This window comes from Loxodonta africana, chromosome X, assembly GCF_030014295.1.
Source record: "Loxodonta africana isolate mLoxAfr1 chromosome X, mLoxAfr1.hap2, whole genome shotgun sequence".
In the NCBI taxonomy this organism is placed as follows: domain Eukaryota; kingdom Metazoa; phylum Chordata; class Mammalia; order Proboscidea; family Elephantidae; genus Loxodonta; species Loxodonta africana.
This window is the reverse complement of record NC_087369.1, coordinates 177,819,622-177,845,761: the sequence shown is the minus strand read 5'-3', so window position 1 is coordinate 177,845,761 and position 26,140 is coordinate 177,819,622. Positions and strand designations below refer to the sequence as shown.

The following is a 26,140-nucleotide window of genomic DNA, read 5'->3' as shown; positions in this document are numbered from 1 at the left end:
CAACACACCACTTTCGGAGAAGGACAGGACATCCAGTAAGAAGCTCAATAGAGACACGGAAGACCTAATTACAACAATCAACCAACTTGACCTCATTGACTTATACAGAACTCTCCACCCAACTGCTGCAAAATATACTTTCTTTTCTAGCGCACATGGAACATTCTCTAGAATAGACCACATATTAGGTCATAAAACAAACCTTTGCAGAGTCCAAAACATCGAAATATTACAAAGCATCTTCTCAGACCACAAGGCAATAAAACTAGAGATCAATAACAGAAAAACTAGGGAAAAGAAATCAAATACTTGGAAAATGAACAATACCCTCCTGAAAAAAGACTGGGTTATAGAAGACATCAAGGAGGGAATAAGGAAATTCATAGAAAGCAACGAGAATGAAAATACTTCCTACCAAAACCTCTGGGACACAGCAAAAGCAGTGCTCAGAGGCCAATTTATATCAATAAATGCACACATACAAAAAGAAGAAAGAGCCAAAATCAGAGAACTGTCCCTACAACTTGAACAAATAGAAAGTGAGCAACAAAAGAATCCATCAGGCACCAGAAGAAAACAAATAATAAAAATTAGAGTGGAATTAAATGAATTAGAGAACAGAAAAACAATTGAAAGAATTAACAAAGCCAAAAGCTGGTTCTTTGAAAAAATTAACAAAATTGATAAACCATTGGCCAGACTGACTAAAGAAATACAGGAAAGGAAACAAATAACCTGAATAAAAAACGAGATGGGCCACATCACAACAGACCCATCTGAAATCTAAAGAATCATATCAGATTATTACGAAAAATTGTACTCTAACAAATTTGCAAACCTAGAAGAAATGGATAAATTCCTGGAAAAACACTACCTACCAAAACTAACACAATCAGAAGTAGAACAACTAAATAGACCCATAACAAAAAAAGAGATTGAAACAGTAATCAAAAAACTCCCAACAAAAAAAAGCCCTGGCCCTGACGGCTTTACTGCAGAGTTCTACCAAACTTTCAGAGAAGAGTTAACACCACCACTACTAAAGGTATTTCAAAGCATAGAAAATGACGGAATACTGCCTAACTCATTCTATGAAGCCACCATATCCCTGATACCAAAACCAGGTAAAAAAAAAAAAAAAAAAGACATCACAAAACAAGAAAATTACAGACCTATATCCCTCATGAACATAGATGCAAAAATCCTCAACAAAATTCTAGCCAATAGAATTCAACAACATATTAAAAAAAAAAAAAATCCACCACGACCAAGTGGGATTTATACCAGGTTGCAAGGTTGCTTTAATATTAGAAAAACCATTAATGTAATCCACCATATAAATAAAACAAGACAAAAACCACATGATCTTATCAATTGATGCAGAAAAGGCATTTGACAAAGTCCAACACCCATTCATGATAAAAACTCTCAGCAAAATAGGAATTGAAGGAAAATTCCTCAACATTATAAAGGGCATCTCTACAAATGCCAACAGCCAACATCACTCTAAATGGAGAGAGCCTGAAAGCATTTCCCTTGAGAACGGGAACCAGACAAGGATGCCCTTTATCACCGCTCTTATTCCACATTGTGCTAGAGGTCCTAGGCAGAGCAATTAGGCTAGACAAAGAAATAAAGGGCATCCGGATTGGCAAGGAGGTAGTAAAATTATCTCTATTTGCAGATGACATGATCTTATACACAGAAAACCCTAAGGAATCCTCCAGAAAACTACTGAAACTAATAGAAGAGTTTGGCAGAGTCTCAGGTTATAAGATAAACATACAAAAATCACTTGGATTCCTCTACATCAACAAAAAGAACATTGAAGAGGAAATCACCAAATCAATACCATTCACAGTAGCCCCCAAGAAGATAAAATACTTAAGGAATAATTCTTACCAAAGATGTAAAAGACCTATATAAAGAAAACTATAAAGTACTACTACAAGAAACTAAAAAGGACCTACTTAAGTGGAAAAACATACCTTGCTCATGGATAGGAAGACTTAACATAGTAAAAATGTCTATTCTACCAAAAGCCATCTATACATACAATGCACTTCTCATCCAAATTCCAATGACATTTTTTAATGTGATGGAGAAACAAATCACCAACTTCATATGGAAGGGAAAGAAGCCCCGGATAAGTAAAGCATTACTGAAAAAGAAGAAGAAAGTGGGAGGCCTCACTCTACCTGATTTTAGAACCTATTATACAGCCACAGTAGTCAAAACAGCCTGGTACTGGTACAACAACAGGTACATAGACCAATGGAACAGAATTGAGAACCCAGATATAAATCCATCCATATATGATCAGCTGATATTTGACAAAGGCCCAGTGTCAGTTAGTTGGGGAAAAGATAGTCTTTTTAACAAATGGTGCTGGCATAACTGCATATCCATTTGCAAAAAAATGAAAAAGGACCCATACCTCACACCATGCACAAAAACTAACTCCAAGTGGATCAAAGACCTAAACATAAAGACTAAAACGATAAAGGTCATGGAAGAAAAAATAGGGACAACGTTAGGAGCCCTAATACAAGGCATAAACAGAATACAAAACATTACCAAAAATGACCAAGAGAAACCAGATAACCGGGAGCTCCAAAAAATCAAACACCTATGCTCATCTATAGACTTCACCAAAAGAGTAAAAAGACCACCTACAGACTGGGAAAGAATTTTCAGCTATGACATGTCTGACCAGCGCCTGATCTCTAAAATCTATATGATTCTGCTAAAACTCAACCACAAAAAGACAAACAACCCAATCAAGAAGTGGGCAAAGGATAGGAACAAGCACTTCACTAAAGAAGATATTCAGGCAGCTAACAGATACATGAGAAAATGCTCTCGATCACTAGCCATTAGAGAAATGCAAATTAAAACTACGATGAGATTCCATCTCACTCCAACAAGGCTGGCCTTAATCCAAAAAACACAAAATAATAAATGTTGGAGAGGCTGTGGAGAGATTGGAACTCTTATACACTGCTGGTGGAAATGTAAAATGGTACAACCACTTTGGAAATCTATCTGGCGTTATCTTAAACAGTTAGAAATAGCACTACCACACAACCCAGAAATCCCACTCCTCGGAATATACCCTAGAGAAATAAGAGCCTTCACACAAACAGATATATGCACACCCATGTTTATTGCAGCACTGTTTACAATAGCAAAAAGATGGAAGCAACCAAGGTGTCCATCAACGGATGAATGGTTAAATAAATTGTGGTATATTCACACAATGGAATACTACGCATCGATAAAGAACAGTGACAAATCTGTGAAACATTTCATAACATGGAGGAACCTGGAAGGCATTATGCTGAGCGAAATTAGTCAGAGGCAAAAGGACAAATATTGTGTAAGAGCACTATTATAAGATCTTGAGAAATAGTATAAACTGAGAAGAACACATACTTTTGCGGTTACAAGGGGGGAGGGAGGGAGGGTGGGAGAGGGTTATTTACTGATTAGTTAGTAGATAAGAACTACCTTAGGTGAAGGGAAGGACAATACTCAATACAGGGAAGGTCAGCAAGTGGACTGGAGCAAAAGCAGTTTCTGGGATAAACTGAATGCTTCAAAGGTCAGCGGAGCAAGGGCAGGGTTTTGGGGACTATGGCTTAAGGGGACTTCTAAGTCAATTGGCAAAATAATTCTATTATGAAAACATCCTGCATCCCACTTTGAAGTGTGGGGTCTGGGGCTTAAATGCTAACAAACACCCATCTAAGATGCATCAATTGGTCTCAACCCACCCGGATCAAAGGAGAATGAAGAACACCAAGGTTACACGATAACTATGAGCCCAAGAGACAGAAAGGGCCACATGAACCAGAGACTTACATCATCCTGAGACCAGAAGAACTAGATGGTGCCCGGCCACAACCGATGACTGCCCTGACAGGGAGCACAACTGAGAACCCCTGAGGGAGCAGGAGATCAGTGGGATGCAGACCCCAAATTCTCATAAAAAGACCAGACTTAATGGTCTGACTGAGACTAGAGGAATCCCGGCGGTCATGGTCCCCAAACTTTCTGTTGGCCCAGGACAGGAACCATTCCCGAAGACAACTCATCAGACAGGGAAGGGACTGGACAGTGGGTTGGAGAGAGATGCTGATGAAGAGTGAGCTACTTGTATCAGGTGGACACTTGAGACTGTGTTGGCATCTCCTGTCTGGAGGGGAGATGGGAGGGTAGAGAGGGGTGGAAGCTGGCAAAACTGTCACGAAAGGAGAGACAGGAAGGAGGGAGCAGGCTGACTCATTAGGGGGAGAGTAAGTGGGAGTATGGAGTAAGGTGTATATAAGCTTATATGTGACAGACTGACTTGATTTGTAAACGTTCACTTAAAGCTCAATAAAAATTATTACAATAAATAAATAAATCTTCAGAAGGCAAATACAGATTAAATCAATAAATAGTTTTTAGGCAAAATAGAAAGTAAAGAGGTGATGAAACTTGTAAGCCAGCTATCAAGGTTTCAATAGAGGGAGGATATATGTATACGCCAATAGCATCTATTGTTTGATCATGAAGTAATTGCTCACTATGAACTCAGACAGTGCGGGGTGGGGCCAGCTTGGGAGTGTATTTTGTCTTTTGGCAACAGATCACTTTAAAAATCAAAATTCTTCTCCTTAGAAACACATACCAGTATATGCCCATTGCCTTCAAGTCAAGTGACTCATAGCAACCCCATGTATGCCAGAGTAGAACTGTGCTCCATAGGGTTTTCAGTGGTTGATTTTTCAGAAGCAGAGCACCAGGCCTTTCTTCCACACCTCTGGATGGGTTTGAACAGCCCTCATTTTGGTTAGCGGTGGAGTGTATTAACAACTCGCACCACCCAGGGTGTCCTAGAAACGCAGCAGAAAATGTTGCTGTGGACACTCTAAAGCCTGTTCATGGACCTTAGGTTTGGAATGCATATGGGAGGATTCCATATGGGAGGATCTACCTAACAGAATTTCCCTTCCTGGTGTTTCAGAAGACTCGTCGATAGTCACGGCTTATAAGGGGCTGGGGTGGATTTAGGTGAGGAGACCTTTGTAAAAAGTCTGGGTTGTTATTCCACCACCCTTTGTGCCCTATCTGGAAACCTGGTGGTGTAGTGGTGAAGAGCTACAGCTGCTAACCAAAAGGTCACCAGTTCGAATCCTTGGAAACCCTATGGAGCAGTTCTACTCTGTTCCATAGGGTCGCTATGAGTCGGAATCAACTCGACCGCAATGGGTGTTCTTTTGTTTTTGGTTTTGTGTCCTATCTAAGGAAGCCTAAAGGCTAAACTTTTGAATAACTTCTTAATACTTGTCTGGAATTTTCAAAGTCAGTGGTTCCCTTCTGGATTCAGAGATCACTTGAAGTGAGAGTTCAGGCGGAGGAGAGGAGGGGTACCGCCATTAAAGGTTCTCCCCTCACCCAGACCCCTCAGGCGCATGGACCATCCCAGCCGCCTACTCACCCGCCAGATGTTTCGGCTCGGGCTCTCTGGGCTCATCCGTTGTCGCCCCAAGGGCAGCCTTGGACACACACGCCCCCATGAGCGCTTAGCGGACCTCCAGCCACGAGGGCGATGGCGGCGGCGTCCGTGCCGTCCCCCTCCGGATCAGCAGACTGAGGGAGTGCTCCCCTGGCGACAGACCTGACGCCCAAGGTGACGGAAGAAAGGCCTGGCCCTGCAGGCGGCCCTCACCAGGCGACCTTTTCTTCACGCAAGCTGAGGCAGACTGGCAGCATTATGCGGTGGGGTTTGAACTGGGGGGCGCGAGGGCTTCCGCAAGAATGCTGGGAAAGATGGCGGCAGGGCCCAAGAAGGGGGGTACCAGGAACTTGCTTGGATTCGGAGGGCAGGATCAGGGCTTGGGGGACATCTTCAGAGTAACGAGGGCAGACCCTTTGAATAGTAGACGCTCGGTAACAAAACAGCCTGCAAATCCAATCCTAGACCTCTAAACCCAAGAGAAATTAAAACACACGTCCTCACAGAAACCTGTACACAAATATTCATAGATCTTCAGGCATTCTTAGGACACTTTGGTCACACGGTATGGGGGTTGTAGCCTGCCTGAGGTTATCTCCCGTTACCGCTAGTCCAACATCGGATACACAAACCCACAGAATTGTTTCAAGTATTCCTTCATTATCCTCTTAATATCTGTAGAATGTGTAGTGATAGCATCTCTCTCATTCTTGATATGAACAGCCTGGGTGGTGGATACAGTTAAGCGCTCCACTACTGTCAGAGGTTGCGGTTCTAACCCACCCGGAGGTGCCTCAGAAGACAGGCCTGGTGATCTACTTCCGAAAGGTCACAGCCTTGAAAATCCTGTGGAGCAGTTCTACTCTGCACACATGGGTCTCCATGCGTGGAAATTGACTTGATAGCAACTAACAACAACATTCGTGATGTGGACGATGTGTGCTTTCTCTCTTTTTTTCTAGGGAGAAAAAACTGGCTAGGTAGAGTTAGCAATTTTTTCGATCTTTTCAAAGAACTAGTATTTTCTGGTTTCTTAAAGTGCGATATGATATTGATTTGAGAACTTTCTTGTTTTCTAATATAGGAATTTAGGGCTAAATACCACATTAGTAACATCCCACAAATTCTGATATGTTGTGTTTTCGTTATTACCGATTTCGAAAGTATTTTGTTTCCCTTTTGATTTTTTCTTCGACTTATAAGTGTGTTGTTTAATTTTCAAACATTTGGGGAATTTTCCTGATATATTTCTGGTTTATACTTTAATTTTGTTCTTCTCAGAGAACTTTTTTTTTATGATTTTAGTCTTTTAAAATTTGTTGAGAAGATGTGTATTCTGATGTTGTTGGGTGGAGTGTTCCAATTAAATGTTTATCAGGCTTTTTCATATTGTATCACAGTTCACTGAAGCCCTGTTCATTTTCTACGGAGTTTCTTTTGCTATTCTACAAGTTCATTTATCTTTTTTTCGGCAGAGTCTAAGCTGCTCTTAATCTCCTCTAGGGCATATCGCATCTGTAATATTGTATTTTTCATCTCTAGGAGTGCCATTTGGTTCTTTTATTTCTCATGCAAAAATTTATACACATATTGTTTTGTGACATTACTTGCAATCCCCACAATGTGACAGCACGCTCCCCCTTTCCACCTCCGGTTGTGTGTGTCCATTCAACCAGTTCCTGTCCCTTCCTGCCTTCTCATCCTGCCTGCAGACAGGAACTGCCCATTTGGTCTTGTGTATCTGATTGAACTGAGAAGTACACCCCTCACATGTATTATTTTTTGTTTTGTAGTCATGTCTAATCTTTTTCTGAAGAATGGGCTTCAGGAATGGTTTTACTTCTGGGTTAACATAGTGTCCAGGGGCCATAGTTTTGGGAGTTCCTCCAGTCCCTTTCAGACCATCAAGTCTGGTCTTTTTACATGAATTTGAGTTCTGCACCCCCCTTTTCTCCTGCTCCATCAGGGACTCTGTGTTGTGTTACCTATCAGGGTGGTCACTGGTGGTAGCTAGGTACTATCTAGTTCTTCTGGTCTCAGGCTGATGCAGTCTCTGGTTTATGTGGCCCTTTCTGTCACTTGGGCTCATATTTTCCCTGTGTCTTTGGTGTTCTTCATTCTCCTTTGCTCCAGGTGGGTTCGGACCAACTGATGCGTATTAGATGGCTGCTTGCTAGCGTTGAAGGCCCCAGATACCACTCACCAAAGTGGGATGCAGCACGTTTTCTTAATACACTTTGTTATGCCAATTGACTTAGATATCCCCCGATACTATAGTCCCCTTGCCCCAGCCCCAGCTACTCTGTCCCTCAAAGTGTTTGGTTGTATTCACAAAACATCTTAGTTTTTGCTTTGGTCCAATTGTGCTGACTTCCCTGTATTGTGTGTTGTCCTTCCCTTCACCTAAAATAATTCTTTTCTACTATTTTTTTTTTTTTTTTTACTATCTGGATAGCAGAAACCTAGGTGGCATAGTAGTTAAGCGCTATGGCTGCTAACCAAAACTTTGGCAGTTTGAATCCACCAGGAGCTCTTTGGAAACTCTATGGGGCAGTTCTACTCTGTCCTATAGGGTCACTATGAGTTGGAATCGACTTGATGGCAACAGGTTTTCATCTAGTCAATTCCCCTCTCCCTCCCTCCCCACCCTAATAACCATCTTCTGTGTTTAAACGTTTTCTTGAGTTCTTATAAGAGTGGTCTCATACAGTATTTGTCCTTTTGTGACCGACTAATTTCACTCAGCATAATGCCTTCCAGGTTCTACCATGTCATAAAATGTTTCACAGATTCCTCACTGTTCTTTATCGATGCGTTGTATTCCATTGTGTAAATATACCATAATTTATTTATCCATTCATCTGTTGATGGGCACCTTGGTTGCCTCCATCTTTTTGCTATTGTAAACAGTGCTGCAGTGAACATGGGTGTGCATATATCTGTTCGTGTAAAGGCTCTTATTTCTCTAGGATGTATTCCAAGGAGTTGGATTGCTGGATCCTATGGTAGTTCTACTTCTAGCTATTTAAGGAAGCGCCAAATCGATTTCAAAAGTGGTTCTACCATTTTACATTCCCACTAGCAGTGCATAAATGTTCCAGTCCCTCTAGAACCTCTCCAACATTTATTATTTTGTGTTTTTTGCATTAGTGCCAGCCTTGTTGGGGTGAGATGGTATCTCATTGTAGTTTTGATTTTCATTTCTCTAATGGCTAATAATCCTGAGCATTTCCTCATGTATCTGTTAGCTGCCTGAATGTCTTCTTTGGTAAAGTACCTGTTCATATCCTTTGCCCATTTTTTAATTGGGTTATTTTTCTTGTCGTTGTTGAGGTGTTGCAGTATCTTGTAGATTTTAGAGATTAGATCCTTATCGGGTATGTTGTAGCCAAAAATTTTTTCCAGTCCGTAGGTTCTCTTTTTACTCTTTTGGGGAAGTCTTTTGATGAGCAAAAATGTTTGATTTTTAGGAGCTCCCAGTTACCTAGTTTGTCTTCTGGTGTTTGTGTATTGTTAATTATGGTGTATACTATTTAAGCCATGTATTAGGGCCCCTAGCGTTGTCCCTATTTTTTCTGCCTTGAACTTTACCATTTTAGAGTTTATATTTAGGTCTTTGATCCATTTTGAGTTAGTTTTTGTGCATGGTGTGAGATATGGGTCATGTTTCACTTTTTTTTTTCAGATGGATATCCAGTTATGCCAGCACCATTTGTTAAACACACTGTCTTTTCTCCATTTAACTGACTTTGGGCCTTTGTCAAATATCAACTACTCCTAGGTGGATGAACTTACACCTGGGTTCTCAATTCTGTTCCATCGGTCTATGTATCTGTTGTTATACCAGTACCAGAATGTTTTGACTACTGTGGCGGTATAATAGGTTCTAAAATCAGGTAGCATGAGGCCTCCAGCTTTGTTCTTCTTCTTCAGTAATACTTTACTTATTCGGGGCCTCTTCCTTTTCCACATGAAGTTGGTGATTTGTTTCTCCATCTTGTTAAAAAATGCCTTTGAAATTTTGATAGGGATTGCATTGTATCTGTAGATTACTTTGGAGAGAATTGACATTTTCACGATGTTGAGTCTTCCTATCCATGAGCATGGTAGGTTTTTCCACCCACGTAGGTCTTTTTGGTTCTCGCAGTAGTGTCTTGTACTTTTCTTTGTATAGGCCTTGTTGCGTCTCTGGTTAGATTTATTCCTAAGTACTTTATCTTCTTGGGGGCTACTGTAAATGGTATTGATTTGGTGATTTCATCTTCGAAGTTCTCTTTGTTGGTGTAGAGGAATCCAACTGATTTTTGTATGTTTATCTTATATCTTGATTTTTTTCTGAACTTTTTATTAGTTTCAGTAGTTTTCTTGAGGTTTCTTTAGGGTTTTCTGTGTATAAGATCATGTCATCTGCAAATAGACTTACTTCTTCCTTACCAATTTGGATGCCCATAATTTCTTCTCTTTGCCTTATTGCTCTGGCGATAACCTCCAGCACAATGTTGAATAAGAGTGGTGATAAAGGGTGTGCTTGTCTGGCTCCCGTTGTCCAGGGGAATGCTTTCAGGCTTTCTCCATTTAGAATGATGTTGGCTGTTGGCTTTATATAAATGCCCTTTATTATGCTGAGGAATTTCCCTTCTATTCCTATTTTGCTGAGAGTTTTTATCATGATTGGATGTTGGGCTTTGTCAAATGCCTTTTCTGCATCAATTGATAAGATCACGTGGTTCTTGTCTTTTGTTTTATTTATATGATGGATTACATTGTTTTTCTAATGTTAAACCATCCCTGCATACCTGGTATGAATCCCAATTGGTCATGGTGAATTATTTTTTTGATATGTTTTTGAATTCTATTGGCTAGAATTTGGTTGAGGATTTTTGCATCTAAGTTCATGAGGGATATAGGTCTGTAATTTTCTTTTTTTGTGGTGTCTTTTTCCTGGTTTTGGTGTGAGGGTTATGCTTGCTTCATAGAATGAGTTTGGTAGTATTCCATCCTTTTCTATGCTCTGAAATACCTTTAGTAGTAGTGGTATTATCTCTTCTCCAAAAATTTGGTAGAATTCTCCAGTGAAGCTGTTAGGGCCAGGGCTTTTCTTTGTTGGGAGTTCTTTAATTACTTTTTCAATCTCTTTTTTTGTTATGGGTTTATTTAGTTGTTCTACCTCTGTTTGTGTTAGTCTAGGTAGAGTAGTGTGTTTCTAGAAATTCATCCATTTCTTATAGGTTTTCAAATTTGTTGGAATACAATTTTTTATAGTATTCTGTTATGATCTTTTTTATTTCAGTTGGGTCTGTTGTGATATCGCCCATCCCATTTTTTATTCCAGTTATTTGCTTCCTCTCCTGTTTCCCTTTTGTCAGTTTAGCCAGTGGTTTGTCAGTTTTGTTGATCTTTTCAAAGAACCAACTTTTGGTCTTGTTGACTCATTTTTCTACTCTGTATTTCATTTATTTCTGCTCTAATCTTTATTATTTCCTTTCTTCTGGTGCCCAAGGACTTCTTTTGCTGCTCTCTATTTGTTCAAGGTATAGGGTTAATGTTTTGATTTTGGCCCTTTCTTCTTTTTGGGTGTGTGTGTTTATTGTATAAATTGACCTCTGAGCACTGCTTTTGCTGTGTCCCAAAGGTTCTGGTAAGGTGTGTGTTCGTTCTCATTTGATTCTACAAATTTCTTTATTCTCTCCTTGATTTATTCTCTAACCTGGTAGTTTTTGAGCAAAGTGTTGTTCAGTTTCCATGTGTTTGATTTTTTTTTTTCCTTGCTTCGTCTTTTATTGATTTCTACTTTTATGGCTTTACTATCAGAAAAGATGCTTTGTAATATTTCGATGTTTTGGATTCTGTTTAAGGCTTGCTTTGTGGCCTAAAATCTGGTCTATTCTGGAGAATGTTCCATGTGAATTGGAAAAGAGTGTATACTTGGCTGTTGTTGGGTGGAGTGTTTTGTATATGTCTACGAGGTCAGGTTGATTGATTGTGACATTTAGATCTTCTGTGTCTTTATTGAGTTTCTTTCTAGATGTTCTGTCCTTCACTGAAAGTGGTGTGTTGAAGTCTCCTACTATTATTGTGGAGCTGTCTATTTCTCTTTTCAGTGCTGTTAGAGTGTTTTTTAAATGTATTTTGGAGCCCTGTCATTGGGTGCATATATATTTAGTATGGTTATGTCCTCCTGGCGTACTGAAACTTTAATCATTATATAGTGTCCTTCCTTATCCTTTGTAGTGGATTTTGCTTTAAAGTCTATTTTGTCAGAGATTAATATTGCTATTCCTGCTCTTTTTTGGTTGTTGTTTGCTTGATATATTTTTTTCCATCCTTTGAGTCTTACTTGGTGTCTTTGAGTCTAAGGTGTGTCTCTTGTAGGCAGCATATAGATGGATCATGTTTCTTTATCCATTCTGTCACTCTCTGTCTCTTATTCATGCATTTAGTACATTTACATTCAGTGTAATTATTTGATTGCAGTGAGTTTACTGCTGTCATTTTGATGCATTTTTTTAAATGATGTTGACAGTTTCTTTGTTCCAGTTAATTTTCTATGCTGAGTCATTTTTTTAAATATATTTTCTTTTCATCTTTTTCAGTATTGTTGATTTTGTGTTTGCTGAGTCTTTATGTTTTTCTTCTTTTTTATTTTGATGGGTAGATTTGTTAGCTTCCTTTGTGGTTACCTTAAAATTTACCTTTGTTTTTTTAAGTTTAAACTAATCTTTTATTTCTTGATATCACCTTAACTTCCTCTCCATATGGAAGTTCTATGATGACACTATTTATTCTCTCTTTTTTGTTTTAATGTTGTCATTATTTACGTATTGACATCTCAGTTCCATATTTTCAGTCTTCTCGCATCGACTTATTTTTGCAACTTCTCTATCTGGGTTATCTGGTTGTTTTGTCCTTGAGTCATTGTCTGATATTGTTGGTCCTCAAACTGGAGGACTCCCTTTAATATTTCTTGTAATTTTGGTTTGGTTTTTACATATTCCCTCAACTTCTGTTCATCTGGAAATGCCCTAAGTTCGCCATCATACTTGAGAGACAGTTTTGCTGGATATATAGTTCTTGGCTGGCAATTTTTTTTTCCTTCAAGGCTTTATATATGTCATCCCATTGCCTTCTGGTCTGCATGGTTTCTGCTGAGTAGTCAGAGTTTAGACTTACTGATTCTCCTTTGTAGGTGACTTTTTGTTTATCCCTAGCTACTCTCGAGATTCTCTCTTTATCTTTGGTTTAGGCAAGTTTGATTATAATATGTCTTGGTGGCTTTCTTTTGGGATCTACCCTGTGTGAGTTTCATTGAGTTCCTGGATAGATACCTTCTCATCTTTCATGATATCAGGGAAGTTTTCTGCCAGCAAATCTTCAACAAATTCTCTCTGTATTTTCTGTTATCTCCCCCCGTTCTGGTATTCCAATCGGTCATACGTTTTTCCTCTTGATAGTGTCCCCACATAATTCTTAGGGTTTCTTCATTTTTTTTCTAATTTTTCCTCAAATATATTGGTGTCAAGAGATTTATCTTCAATCTCAGTAATTCTGACTTCCGTTGCCTCAATTCTGCTCCTCTGACTTTCTATTGAGTTGTCTAATTCTGAAATTTTATTGTTAATCTTCTGGATTTCTGTTAGCAGTCTCTCTATGGATTCTAGCAGCCTGTTAAATTTGTTGTTCTTTTTTTGTATTGTTTTCCTCAATTCCTCTATTGCTTTGTCTGTGTGTTCCTTGGCTTGGTCTGAGTTTTGCCTGATTTCCTTCCTGACCTCTTGAAGAGCTCTGTATATTAATCTTTTGAATTCTACCTCTGATAATTCTAAGACCTTCTTTTCCTCCCAAAGGCTTTCTAGTTCTTTATTTTGGTCACTTGCTGGAGCCATCTTGACTTGCTTCTTTATGTGATTTGCTATTGACTGTTGTCTCTGAGCCATCAGTAAGTTATTATACTTATTTATTGTGTGTTGGTTTATTGTGTTCTGGCTTTTTGTTTTGATATGCCCGAGTAGGCTGGGCATGTTAGTTACTTTGGTTATCAGTGTCTTTGAAGCTCTCATGTCCTGTCAGCAGGTGGTTAGAGCAGCTACTAGGTATGTAAGCCCAGGAGTCTGTTCACTTTTCTTGTGTGGATGTGGCTTAGGCGTCCAGGTCGTCAGTCACCGATTGTGTGGCTCGACTCTCCCCTACAGTCCTAGGTGGGTAGGGCTACATAGGGGTGTTCGCAGTAGGCACAGGTATCTGGCTGCAGTAGAGGGCTATGTGCTGAGGAAGGCAGGAGGCTGATGGCTGCTCCTGAGTGTCTAGGTGGAGGGTGTGTCCCTGTCCCCTAGAGCACGTAAAGGTGTGGGTTTTGCAGCCAGACTTTGGGCACCCAATGCCATTGGCTGTAGGGACTGGGAGGCACCACATATTCTCAGACCCGTTGTGGGTGGCTAGATGGAGTGGGTGATACCGCCAGCCCTCAGGCCCCTGATGTGGGTAGGTGAGGTCCCTGCTTAATGGACAGGATGGTGTCAAATGTCATGAATGTGCAACTCCCCCTTGGGTGCTGCAGTTGAAAATAGGTTTCAGGTATATGCCCTGTTGCTTTATGCTAATGAGGTCCTACACTGTTGAAGTGGCCTACACAGGTCTAGGCAGGGATGAGGGATGCTACAAGTCTGTGGACCCCTTACCCCAGTGCCTAGACACAGGGGCAGTACCTGCTCTGAGTTCCCAGCTTAGGGGGTGTGGTGATTTTTTAAAGCTGGGAGACTGGTTTGGGCGTAGATAGACCTGAGTTCCCAGCTTAGGAGCTTCGCATTTTTTTTTAAAGCCAGGAGACTGGTTTGGGTGTGGTTAGCCCTGAGTTCTGGCCTAGAGGGTGTGGCAGTTGTTGAATACTGCTGGACTGGTGTGGGGAGTAGAGTGGGGTGGGGGTAGGGGTGAGGGGAAAGAGGCACTTCTCTGCTGTGAGAGTCCTGGAGGGCAAGGTGTTATTTTGACCCTGCGTGGTAGGTTAGACGCTTGTATTTAATTTTCACAGGCCCAGCACCAGTTACCCCTGGCTCTGGAGGCTTGTGCAGACGTCCTACCACCTGGCCTCCCCCAGCACAGTGAAACACATCCTGAATGCTACTGTTTGCCTTAGCCCGTGTGCACTGGCTGATCCAGCCTGCAGGGTGCTGGCAACCAAACGACTGGCACTGCTTTGCTGCTTGTGAACTGTGTCTTCTTCCCCCTGCTGCTCAGTCCGACTCCTCAGCTTTTTCTTTGATGATCAGGGCTCCTAGGTTGTCATATATAATTGATTCACTTGGTTTTTGGGGTCTTCATTGTAAGAGGGATGACGGGAGGTGTCTGACTATTCTGCCATTTTGGCCCTGCCTTGGTTCTTTAAAAATTTTTTTTTTAATTTTATTGTGCTTTAGGTGAAAGTTTACACAGCAAATTATTTCTCATTCAAAAATTTATACACAAATTGTTTCGTGACATTAGTTGCAATCCCCGCAATGTTGTCAGCCCTCTCCCCTTTTCCACCCGTTTCTTCATGTCCATTCGTCCAGTTTTCCTGTCCATTCCTGCCTTCTTGACTTTGCTTTTGGGCAAGTGCTGCTCATTTGGTCTCGGATACTTGATTGATGTAAGAAGCATGTTCCTCAAATGTTTTACTGTTTTATAAAAAGGCCTGCCTAATCTTTGGCTGAAAGCTGAACTTTGGGAGTGGCTTAAGTTCTGAGTTAGAAGGGTGTCTGGGGGCCCTAGTCTTGGGGGTTTCTCCAGTCTCTGTCAGACCAGTAAGTCTGGTCTTTCTTGTGAATTTGAATGTTTTTTTTTTTTTGTTATATCTTCTATTTCTTTTCTCATCATGTTCACATTTTCCTTTAAACCCTTGAGCATATTCACAGTTGTTATAATGTTTTTGCTGTTAGGTGCCACCTAATTGGTTTTGACTCATACTGACCATATGTGACAGAGTAGAATTCTCCCATAGGGTTTCCTAGGCTGTAATCTCTCTGGGAGCAGATCACCAGGTCTTTTTCCTGCAGAGCTGCTGGCTGGGTTTGAACTGCCAGCTGAGCACTTAACTGTTACACCACCAGGTGTTCTTTAATAGTTACAACAAAAAAATCAAACCCGTTGCTGTTGAGTCAATTCCAACTCATAGTGACCCTATAGGACAGAGTAGAACTGCCCCATACGATTTCCAAGGCTGTAATCTTTACGGGAGCAGATTGCCACATCTTTCTTCTGTGGAGCGGCTAATGGGTTCAAACGTTTTGGTTAGCAGCTGAGTGCTTAACCGCTGTGCCACCAGGGCTCGTTAATAGTCATAAAACTTACTTTAAAATGTGTGTCTGCTAATTTCATCATCTTTGTCACTTATAGGCCTGTTTGTGCTGACTTATTTTTTTTCTGTTGTGTATGGGTCACATTTTTCTGCTTCTTCCTATGTGTAGTAATTTCTTATTGGATGCTAGATATTGTTAATTTTACTGGAGCTATATCCTGAGGGGGGTTGAGGCAGAAACTCAGGAGGCGATGAGAAACTCTCTCATGACAGCCTCCCAGGCGAGATAGGGAGGTGGGTGGGAGATGGCCTTGAGGCAGTGCCTCCCAAGTCTCCCACCCTCTTGTGTTCTGGGAGGATCACAAGGCATACTGCCAAAACTCAGATAAGCTGCAGTTCAGGCCTAGATACAGTAAGGTTGCAAGTGTATCATGGCAGAGCCATTCCCCTACAACTCCACCCTCCTATTCCCCAACCTTTCACATATCCAGCTAAGAAATCTGAGGAGTGTAGGCCTCTACATCATGTACTCTGATTAATTGTACTGATAAAGGCTTGTACCAAATACATTCTCTTTGTTTCAGGCAACACAGGACAAGAGTGGCCATGATTATGATCACCTAGTATTATGATCAGGCCAACTTAAAGAATAGACTCCAGTCAGGCTCCGCATCATTAATCCACATACTCTATCTTGACTGGTCAGCAGGAAGTCCAGGGAAATGTTATCGTCTCTTATCACTCATGCTAGGACAGTACAGACCAGTTTATGTGTGTCAGGCCTGATGTCCACATAAGAATTAATGGCGACCTTGGCAGCAGTATTGTGCTGAGCTGGGTCAGGATACAATTCTATTAAGTTTTTGTACAAAACAGTTGTTAGTTTTCAGAAAGTTAATCTTCTGTCTCCTTGAATAGAGGCCATTCACTCCTGGAGTCAGCAGCTGCTGGAACATTTCTGAGAGTCCTTAGATTGCAATTCTTTGTTGGCCACCTGTCATGTTGAGGGTGGTGGCAGCAGTCTGGCTTGCTGCCCTCCTCCCACAGCCATGTGATTAGCAGGACCAGTCCCTATAGTAACCATTACACCCTTTTTCAACACTCCCCATGTCTCACCCACACCTTATCCCTGGGTGGCTCAGCAGTTTCTTGTTCCCAGAACATCTCCCACCCCTGATGCATGGACCACCTTAGGAGTTATCACCTCACATTCACGATCATTATCATCTATATCCATCATTGTCCCAACTCAGCAAGCACAGCCAAGTGGCAAAAGAAGCACCAGGTCCAGGCTGGAATCGTGCCCCCCCGCCCTTTGCTACTCCCAAATTTCAGTCACCTAGCTATGAGTTGGAATTGACTCAATGGCAACAGGTTTCAGGTTTTTAGGGCCACAGGGTTAGGTGTGGGAGAAACAAACGAACAGTGAGAATGGTTAATTATGTAGTTTGGATCTGTAACAGCTAGTTTGGGCACCCTTCCCCTTCCCCACCTCATAACTAAACATTCTATTTTGGTGGGACATACCCTTCTGGGGAGCTGCCACGTTTACAGCCCAAACTACCTGTTGTAGCTGTGTACTGCACTGGACACCAAGCCTTGATCATCCAGTTCTTTTTCAGTTTCACCTTTGAGTCCACTCCATAGCACTCACCGCCTGGGCACAAGTCTGATTACTGCATTGATTCCTCTGATGTTCATCCTCTGATGGTCCTTACCCATTTGTCATGGGTATCCACATGGCTCACAGAACAGGGCCACTGTAATGTTTGTCTTTGCCGAGGCTGAGACTCAACCATCCAGTCATCCTGCCATCAGGAACCAGACCACACCGCCAATCCATGAACTACTGCCGATGAGTCAGTGAAACTGTAACAAGGTGCATTGCAGGGGGCTTGATCCTGGTGCAGCACATACTCAAGGAAGACAGTTTGGGCTGTGTCATGGATTGAACTGTGTCCCCCAAAAATATGTGTATCAACTTGGCTAGACCATGATTCCCCGTATGGTGTGATTGTTTAGCATTTTGTCATCTGATGTGATTTTCCTAAGTGTTGTAAATCCTATCTCTGTGTTAATGAGGTGGGATTAGTGGCAGTTATGTTAAGAAGGCAGGACTCAATCTACAAGACTGGATTGTGCCTTGAGCCAACCTCTTTTGCGATATAGAGGAGAGAAGCAAGCAGAGAGACATGGGGACCTCATACCACCAAGAAACAAGAACCAAGAGAATAGCGTGTTCTTTGGACCCAGGGTCCCTGTGTGAGAAGCCCCCCGACCAGGGGAAGATTGATGACAAAGATCTTCCTCCAGAGCTGACAGAAAGCCTTCCCCTGGAGCTGATGCCCTGAATTTGGACTTGTAGCTTACTGGACTTTAACGGAATAAATTTCTTTTTGTTAAAGCCATCTACTTGTGGTGTTTCTGTTACAGCTGCACTAGATGACTAAGACAGGCTGTAAATGGGAGGGGGTAAGAGGCCCAGTCTGGCCTTTAACTTAGCAGATCCATGAACCACACGCAGGCATCCTCAAGACCCTCAGTGTACCAAAGCCTACAGGGAGAGAAGAAGAGAGGGAGGGAAAGATCACTCTAGTGATTAAGGAGCTAGTAGGAACAGGAGTGGTTAAGGTTGTACAGACTTCATGTTGGATAGTTTCCTTCAGCACTCCTTTTCTACTAGCTCCTTAATCACTAGAGTGATTCCCCCTTTCTCTTTCTCTGATATTCTATACTGTTTGTTTTACTGATACCATATGGCTGGACTGGGGAAGTCAGGGAGGCTAACAGTTGCCCCACCATCACCGTTCTAATTGTGGCATTGGGAACATTCTGAACACATCTAGTCCTATTTAATGTCTTTAGCAGTATCCATTGCAAGCATTTGGGTGTGCAGAATGTCCATCAAATAAAACACAAAACAGGGACAAGAGTCAGCTGATCAGATGAAAACAACAACATAACCTGAAAAAGTCTTAATGGCATTGAGGCACTACCAATAGATAGCTAAACCCAAACCCACTGCTGTCAAGTCGATTCCGACTCATAGCCACCCTGTAGGACAGAGTAGACCTGCTCCATAGGGTTTCCAGGGCTGAAATCTCTACGGAAGCAGGCTGCCACATCCTTCTCCAGCCGAGGAGCTGGTGGGTTTGAACTGCCGACCTTTTGGTTAGCAGCCAAGCGCTTGAACCATTGCACCACCAGAGCTACTTAATAGATAACCAGAGGAGATCAAAAGTCGCATGCAGGTGGGCCAAAGCCTGAGTAGTGTGGCTTCTTTCACAATAAAAGAAATGGGCTAATTTTTGGCAGGAGTTACAGCCTTTTTTTTTTTTTTTTTAATCAGGAACAAAGAGTTCTTTGTAAAAGACAGCAACTTTTCTTTGACAGACTCAGCAATGGAATTCACCTACATTGTTTCAAGAAACTTTCCTTGGTAAGCAGGCCCCTGAATTCTGTTGGGGCTTATCAGTTACTCCAGCTGGTGGGTAAACAATCCATTGGGACTGAGACTTTTAACTTACCAACAAGACATTATTTGTACAGTGAAAACATCGGATATCAGAGAAATTTTCTAACACTTTATAAGCATTTACAGTTTAAACATGTAACGCATTTCAACATCAATCACACATTCTCATATCAGTACATACAATTAATTGAACTAAGCCTCACTCACAACTTTATGTTAATATCCTACCCTTTTTTCTCATGACTGCAAGTTTTGTTCAATCTCTATTCAAAGCTTTTTTACAGAAACACAGATGCTACAACAGCTGCCAGGTGACCATCTTATGTCTTCCCCTCCCCTGGGAGCAGAAGCAGCCAGTCTGCAGGGTCAGCTGAAGCAGCAGTTATTTTTTCCCCTTTAGCTTTTACACTTTTATTGAGATATAGTTCACATACAACACAATTATCCCATTAAAGATGTACAATTAAATGGTTTTTAGTATATACACACTTATGTAATGTCACCACAATCAATTTTAGGATATATTCTTCGCTTCAGAAATAAACTCCATACCCTTTAGCTATTACAGCCCCAAACCTCTCACCCTTTAGCCCTAAAACAAACAAACATTGCCCTCGAGTCAATTCCAGCTTATAGACACCCTATAGGACAGAGTAGACCTGCCCACAGGGTTTCCAAGGAGTGGCTGGTGGATTCCAACTGCTGACCTTTTGGTTAGCGGCCTAGCTCTTAAAAAAAGCTTTTAAGCTATCATTAATCTGCCTTCTGTCTCTATGACTTTGCCTAATGTGAGTATTTTATATAAGGGGAATCATACAATAGGCGGCCTTTTGAATATGGTTTCTTTCATTGAGCATGTTTTCAAGGCTCATCCATGTCATAGCATGTATCAGAACTTCATTTCTCTTTGTATGGCTGAGTAGTATTCCATAGTGTGTATATACCACATATTGTTTATCCATTCTTCTGTTGATGGACATTTGGACTCTGCCCACCTTCTGGCTATTGTAAATACTGCTGCTATGAACATTCATGTAAAAGTTTTTGCGTGGATATGTTTTCATTTCTCTTAGGTATAAAAAAAAAAAAAAAAAAAATTTTTTTTTTTTTTTTTTTTATATACCTAGGAGTGAAACTGCTGGGTCACTTGGTAATTTGTTTAACTTTTTGAGGAACCACCAAACTGTTTTTGACAGGGGTTGCACCATTTTACATTCCTACCAGCAATGGATGAGGGTTCCAATTTCTCCAGTTCCTTGTCAACACTTTATTATCTGTCTTTTTGACTATAGCCATCAATAGTGGGTGTGAAGTAGTATCTCACTGTGGTTTGGATTTTTATTTCCCAAAGGACTAATGGTTATGTCAGTTTGTCCAACTGTGGAGGCTTGCGTGCTGCTGCGATGCTGGAAGCTATTCAACTGGTATTTCAAATACCAGCAGGGTCACCCATCGTGAACAGGTTTCAGTGGAGCTTTCAGACTAAGACTAGGAAGAAGGACGTGGCAATCTACTTCTAAAAAAAATTTGACCAGTGAAAACCTTATGAATAGCAACAGAACACTGTCTGATCCAGTGCCAGAAGATGAGCCCCTCAGGTTGGAAGGCACTCAAAATACGACTGAGGAAGAGCTGTCTCCTCAAAGGAGAGTCAATCTTACTGACGTGGATGGAGTCAAGCTTTCAGGACCTTCATCTGCCACTGTGGCATGACTCAAAATGAGCAGAAACATCTGTAAACATTAATGATTGAGAAGCGGAATGTATGAAGTATGAAGCTAAAAAAATTGGAAGTTGTCAAAAATGAAATGGAACACATAAAGATCGCTATCCTAGGCATTAGTGAACTGAAAGGGACTGGTATTGGCCATTCTGAATCAGACAATTATATGGTCTACTATGCCGGGAATGACAAATTGAAGAAGGATAGTATCGCACCCATCATCAAAAAGAACATTTCAAGATCTATCCTGAAGTATAATGTTGTCAGTGATATGATCATATGCCCACAAGGAAGACCAGTTAATACAGCTATTATTCAAATTTACACACCAACCAGTAATGCCAAAGATGAAGAAACTGAAAATTTTTACAAACTTCTACAGTCTGAAATTGATCAAACGTGCAATCAGGATGCATCGATAATTACTGGTGATTGGAATGTGAAAGTTGGAAACAAACAAGAAGGATTGGTACCTGCAAAATATCGCCTTGGTGTTAGAAATGATGCTGGAGATGGCATGATAGAATTTTGCAAGACCAACGACTTCTTCACTGCTAATACCTTTTTTCACAAACAAAAACGGTGACTATACATATGGGCCTTGCCTGACGGAATACACAGGAATCAAATCGACTACATCTGTGGAAAGAGACAATGGAGAAACTCAATATCCTCAGTGAGAACAAGGCCAGGGGCCGACTGTGGAACAGACCATCAATTGCTCGTATGCAAGATAGGCTGAAGCTGAAGAAAATTAGGACAAGTCCAAGACAGCCAAAGTATGACCTTGAGTATATCCCACTCGAAGTTAGAGACCATCTCAATAGACTTGACCCATTGAACGCTAATGACAGAAGATGAGAGGAGTTGTGGGAGGACATCATACATGAAGAAAGCAAGAGGTCATTAAAAACACAGGTAAGAAAGAGAAGACCAAAGCGGATATTAGAAGAGACTCTGAAACTTGCTCTTCAATGCAGAACAGCCAAAGCAAAAGGAAGAAATGATGAAGTAAAAGAGCTGAACAGAACATTTCAAAGGGCAGCTGGAGAAGACAAAGTAAAGTATGATAATGAAATATGCAAAGATCTGAAGTTAGAAAATCAAAAGGGAAGGACATTCTTGGAATTTCTCAAGCTGAAAGAACTGAAGACAAAATTCAAGCCCCAAGTTGCAATTTTGAAGGATTCTATGGGGAAAATATTGAATGACACTGGAAGCATCAAAACAAGATAGAAGGAATACACAGAGTCACTGTACCAAAAAGAACTGGTCAGTGTTTAGCCATTTCAGGAGGTAGCATTTGATCAAGAACTAATGGTACTGAAGGAAGAAATGCAAGCTGCACTGAAGGCATTAGCAAAAAACAAGGCTCCAGGAATTGATGGAATATCAATTGAGATGTTTCAACAAACAGATGCATCACTGGAGGTGCTCACTCATCTATGCCAAGAAATATGGAAGACAGCTTCCTGGCCAACTGACTGAAACAGATCCATATTTATGCCTATTCCAAAGAAAGGTGATCCAACCGAATATGGAAATTATGGAACAATATCATTAATATCACAAGCAAGCAAAATTTTGCGGAAGATCATTCAAAAGCAGATGCAGCGGTATATCGACAGGGAACTGCCAGAAATTCAGGCCGGTTTCAGAAGAGGACGTGGAACCAGGGATATCATTGCTGATGTCAGATGGATCCTGGCTGAAAGCAGAGAATATTAGAAGGATGTTTACTTGTGTTTTATTGACTATGCAAAGGCATTTGACTGTGTGGATCATAACAAATTATGGATAATATCATGGAGAATGGGAAGTCCAGAACACTTAATTGTGCTCATGACGAACCTGCACACAGATCAAGAGGCAGTTGTTCAAACAGAACAAGGGGAGACTGCATGGTTTAAAGTCAGGAAAGGTGTGTGTCAGGGTTGTATCCTTTCACCATAACTATTCAGTCTGTATGCTGACGAATAATCCAAGAAACTGGACTATATGAAGAACAACAGTGCATCAGGATTGGAGGAAGACTCATTAACAGCCTACATTATGCAGATTACACCACCTTGCTTGCTGAAAGTGAAGAGGAGTTGAAGCACTTACTGATGAAGATCAAAGACCACAGCCTTCAGTATGGATTACACCTCAACATAAAGAAAACAAAAATCCTCACAACTGGACCAATAAGCAATATCATGATAAATGGAGAAAAGATTGAAGTTGTCAAGGATTTCATTTTACTTGGGTCCACAATCAACATGCATGGAAGCAGCAGTCAAGAAATCAAAGGATGCATTGCATTCGGCAACTCTGCTGCAAAAGACCTCTTTACAGTATTAAAAAGCAAAGATGTCATCTTGAGTTGAATGAATGGGAGACGAGAAAGCAGAAAGAGAGAGCAAGCGTATATTTTTCCTGTCAGAGTTTTGGCTGTGATTGAAAGAGACGCTGGTGACCAAAGGGGATACAGGGCTGTGCGCAGGATGCAATATTTTGTGTAAAGTAAGGTGGGTTGGTGCATGTGAGAAATAATACATTTTGTTCACATTACTATTCCTTGTGATGCTCAACTCATTCAAAGACTGAACACTGAGCTAACAGGAATCTTGGTGGTCATCTACTCTAACCTTCTGATTTTATACTCGAGGAAAATGAGGCTCAGAAAGGGAAAGGGATTTGTGCTCAGGTTGGCCTGTAAAAATATTCAAACCATTTTATTCCCCTCAGATTTTCTTTTTATCACATCCTTATTTCATAAAACAAGTACCATAATTCCTAGTTTCTTAATTAATACTTACGTTTTTATTTTGCAATAATTATAGTCTTATAGGAAGTTGCAAAAATAGTACAAAGAGTGCCACGTACTTTTCACCTAATTTTCCCAAAAGGAAGATCTTGCACAGTTATAGTATAATTCCAAAACCAAGAAATGGACAGTGGTTCAATACTGTTAACTAGACTACAGATCTTATTCAGTTTCACCAGATTTTACATGCACTCATTTGTGTGTGTTGTTCTATGCAATTTTAGCACAAGTATAAAAATTGTGTAATTACCACCACAATCAAGATACACAACTGTTCCATCACCACAAAGGAATCCCTTGTATTATCCTTTTATAGTTGGACATACCCCATGACCCCTCTAGTCCCTGTCTCTGCCAACCACTAATCTGCTCATTTCTATAATTTTGTCATTATAAGTGGAGCCATACGGACTACAACCTTTCGAGATTGGGTTTTTTCACTCAGCATAATTCCACTGAGATCTATCCAAGTTATTGAGCGTGTCGATAGTCCATTCTTTTTCATTGTAGAATAGTATTCCATGAATTTCATTGTACTTGGATCCACAATCCACAGCCATGGAAGCAGCAGTCAAGAAATCAAAAGACGCATTGCATTGGGCAAATCTGCTGCAAAGGACCTCTTCAAAGTGTTGAAGAGCAAAGATGTCACCCTGAAGACTAAGGTGTGCCTGACGCAAGCCATGGTATTTTCAGTCGCATCATATGCATGTGAAAGCTGGACAATGAATAAGGAAGACCGAAGAAGAGTTGACGCCTTTGAATTGTGGTGTTGGCGAAGAATATTGAATATACCATGGACTGCCAAAAGAACGAACAAATCTGTCTTGGAAGAAGTGCAGCCAGAATGCTCCTCAGAGGCAAGGATGGCGAGACTGCATCTTACATACTTTGGACATGTTGTCAGGAGGGATCAGTCCCTGGAGAAGGACATCATGCTTGGTAAAGTACAGGGTCAGTGAAAAAGAAAATGACCCTCAACAAGATGGATTGACACAGTGGCTTCAACAATGGGCTCGGGAATAACAATGATTGTGAGGATGGCGCAGGACCGGGCAGTGTTTCGTTCTGTAGGACACAGGGTTGCTATGAGTCGAACGGACTCGACGGCACCTAAAAACAACAATATTCCATGGTATGGATGTAACACAGTTTAACCATTCACTTATTGGAGGGCATCTGGGTTGTTTCCAATTTTTGGGTATTACAAGTAAAGCTGTTACGAACATTCATGTACAGGATTTTGTGCAGATACAGGTTTTCATTTCTCTGAGATAAATGTGAAGGAGCATAATTACTGGGTCCTATAGTAATTTTTTTTTTTTTATAGTAAGTGTATGTCTAACCTTATAAGAAATTTCCAAACTCTTCAAGAGTGGCTGTACCATTTTAAATTCCCATCAGCAATGTTTGAGAGATCCAGTTCATGGGTATTCTCAATAGCATTTGTTATTACCACTGTTTTTTTTCTTCAGCCATTCTGATAGGTGTGTAGTGATATCGCATTATGATTTTAGTTTTTATTTCCCTCATGACTAATAATATTCAGCATCTTTTCATGAGCTTACTTGCCATCCATATATCCTCTTCAGTGAAATGTCTATTCATGTCTTTTGCCCATTATCTTAATTTTTTTTAACTTTGGAGTTTTGAGCATTTTTTATATTTTCTAGATTGGTCGGATACATGGTTTGCAAACAGTTTCTCTCAATCTGTACCTTGTCTTTTCTTCTTCTTAAGTTTTTCACAGAGCAAAAGCTTTTAATTTTGATGAAGTTCAATATATCAGTGTTTTGCTTTTGTGGCTTGTGCTTTTGGGGTGAAGTTCAAGAACTTATCACCTGGCCCTAGATCCTGAGGATTTTCTCCAATTATTTTTTTCTAAATGTTTTATATCTTACTTTTAAGTCCATGATTCATTTTGAGTTAATTTTTGTAATAAAGAGTTAATTTTTGTATAAAGGTTTAGGCTGAGGTTCTTTTTGCCTATGAATGCCCACTTGTTGAAAAGGCTAACCTTCCTCCATTGAATTGCTTTTGCACCTTTGTCAAAATTAGTTGGGTGTATTTGTGTGGGTTTATTTCTGGGTTCTCTATTCTGTTCCACTGATTTATATGTCCATCTCTCTGCCAACACCATATCGTCTTGATTACTGTGGCTTTATTTTAAGTCTTGAAATCAGGTAATGTCAATCTTCCAGCTTTATACTTCTTCAAAATTGATTTGGCTTAATTAATTTTACACCTGGATATTTTGTCTTTCCTATAGGGAAAGAAAAGAATAGAACTGTGGCTGTGGGAAATTAGGAAAAATACAGCATTTACATTCAATATGACCTAGGGTACTGGTTTTCAAACTT

At 40.6% G+C, this 26,140-nt stretch overlaps 1 protein-coding gene across 3 annotated transcripts in view; it reads right to left on the bottom strand.

Annotated features, from left to right (window-relative positions):
* Positions 1 to 20,325: 20,325 nt before the first annotated feature.
* The window catches only part of BRCC3 (BRCA1/BRCA2-containing complex subunit 3), a 66,777-nt gene continuing 60,962 nt past the window's right edge, over positions 20,326 to 26,140 (bottom strand). For all 3 annotated transcript variants that reach the window (XM_003421746.4, XM_003421747.4, XM_064277827.1), the window contains one exon: positions 20,326 to 26,043. The gene's annotated coding sequence lies outside the window, so the exon portion shown is untranslated. The remainder of the gene's footprint in view (positions 26,044 to 26,140) is intronic.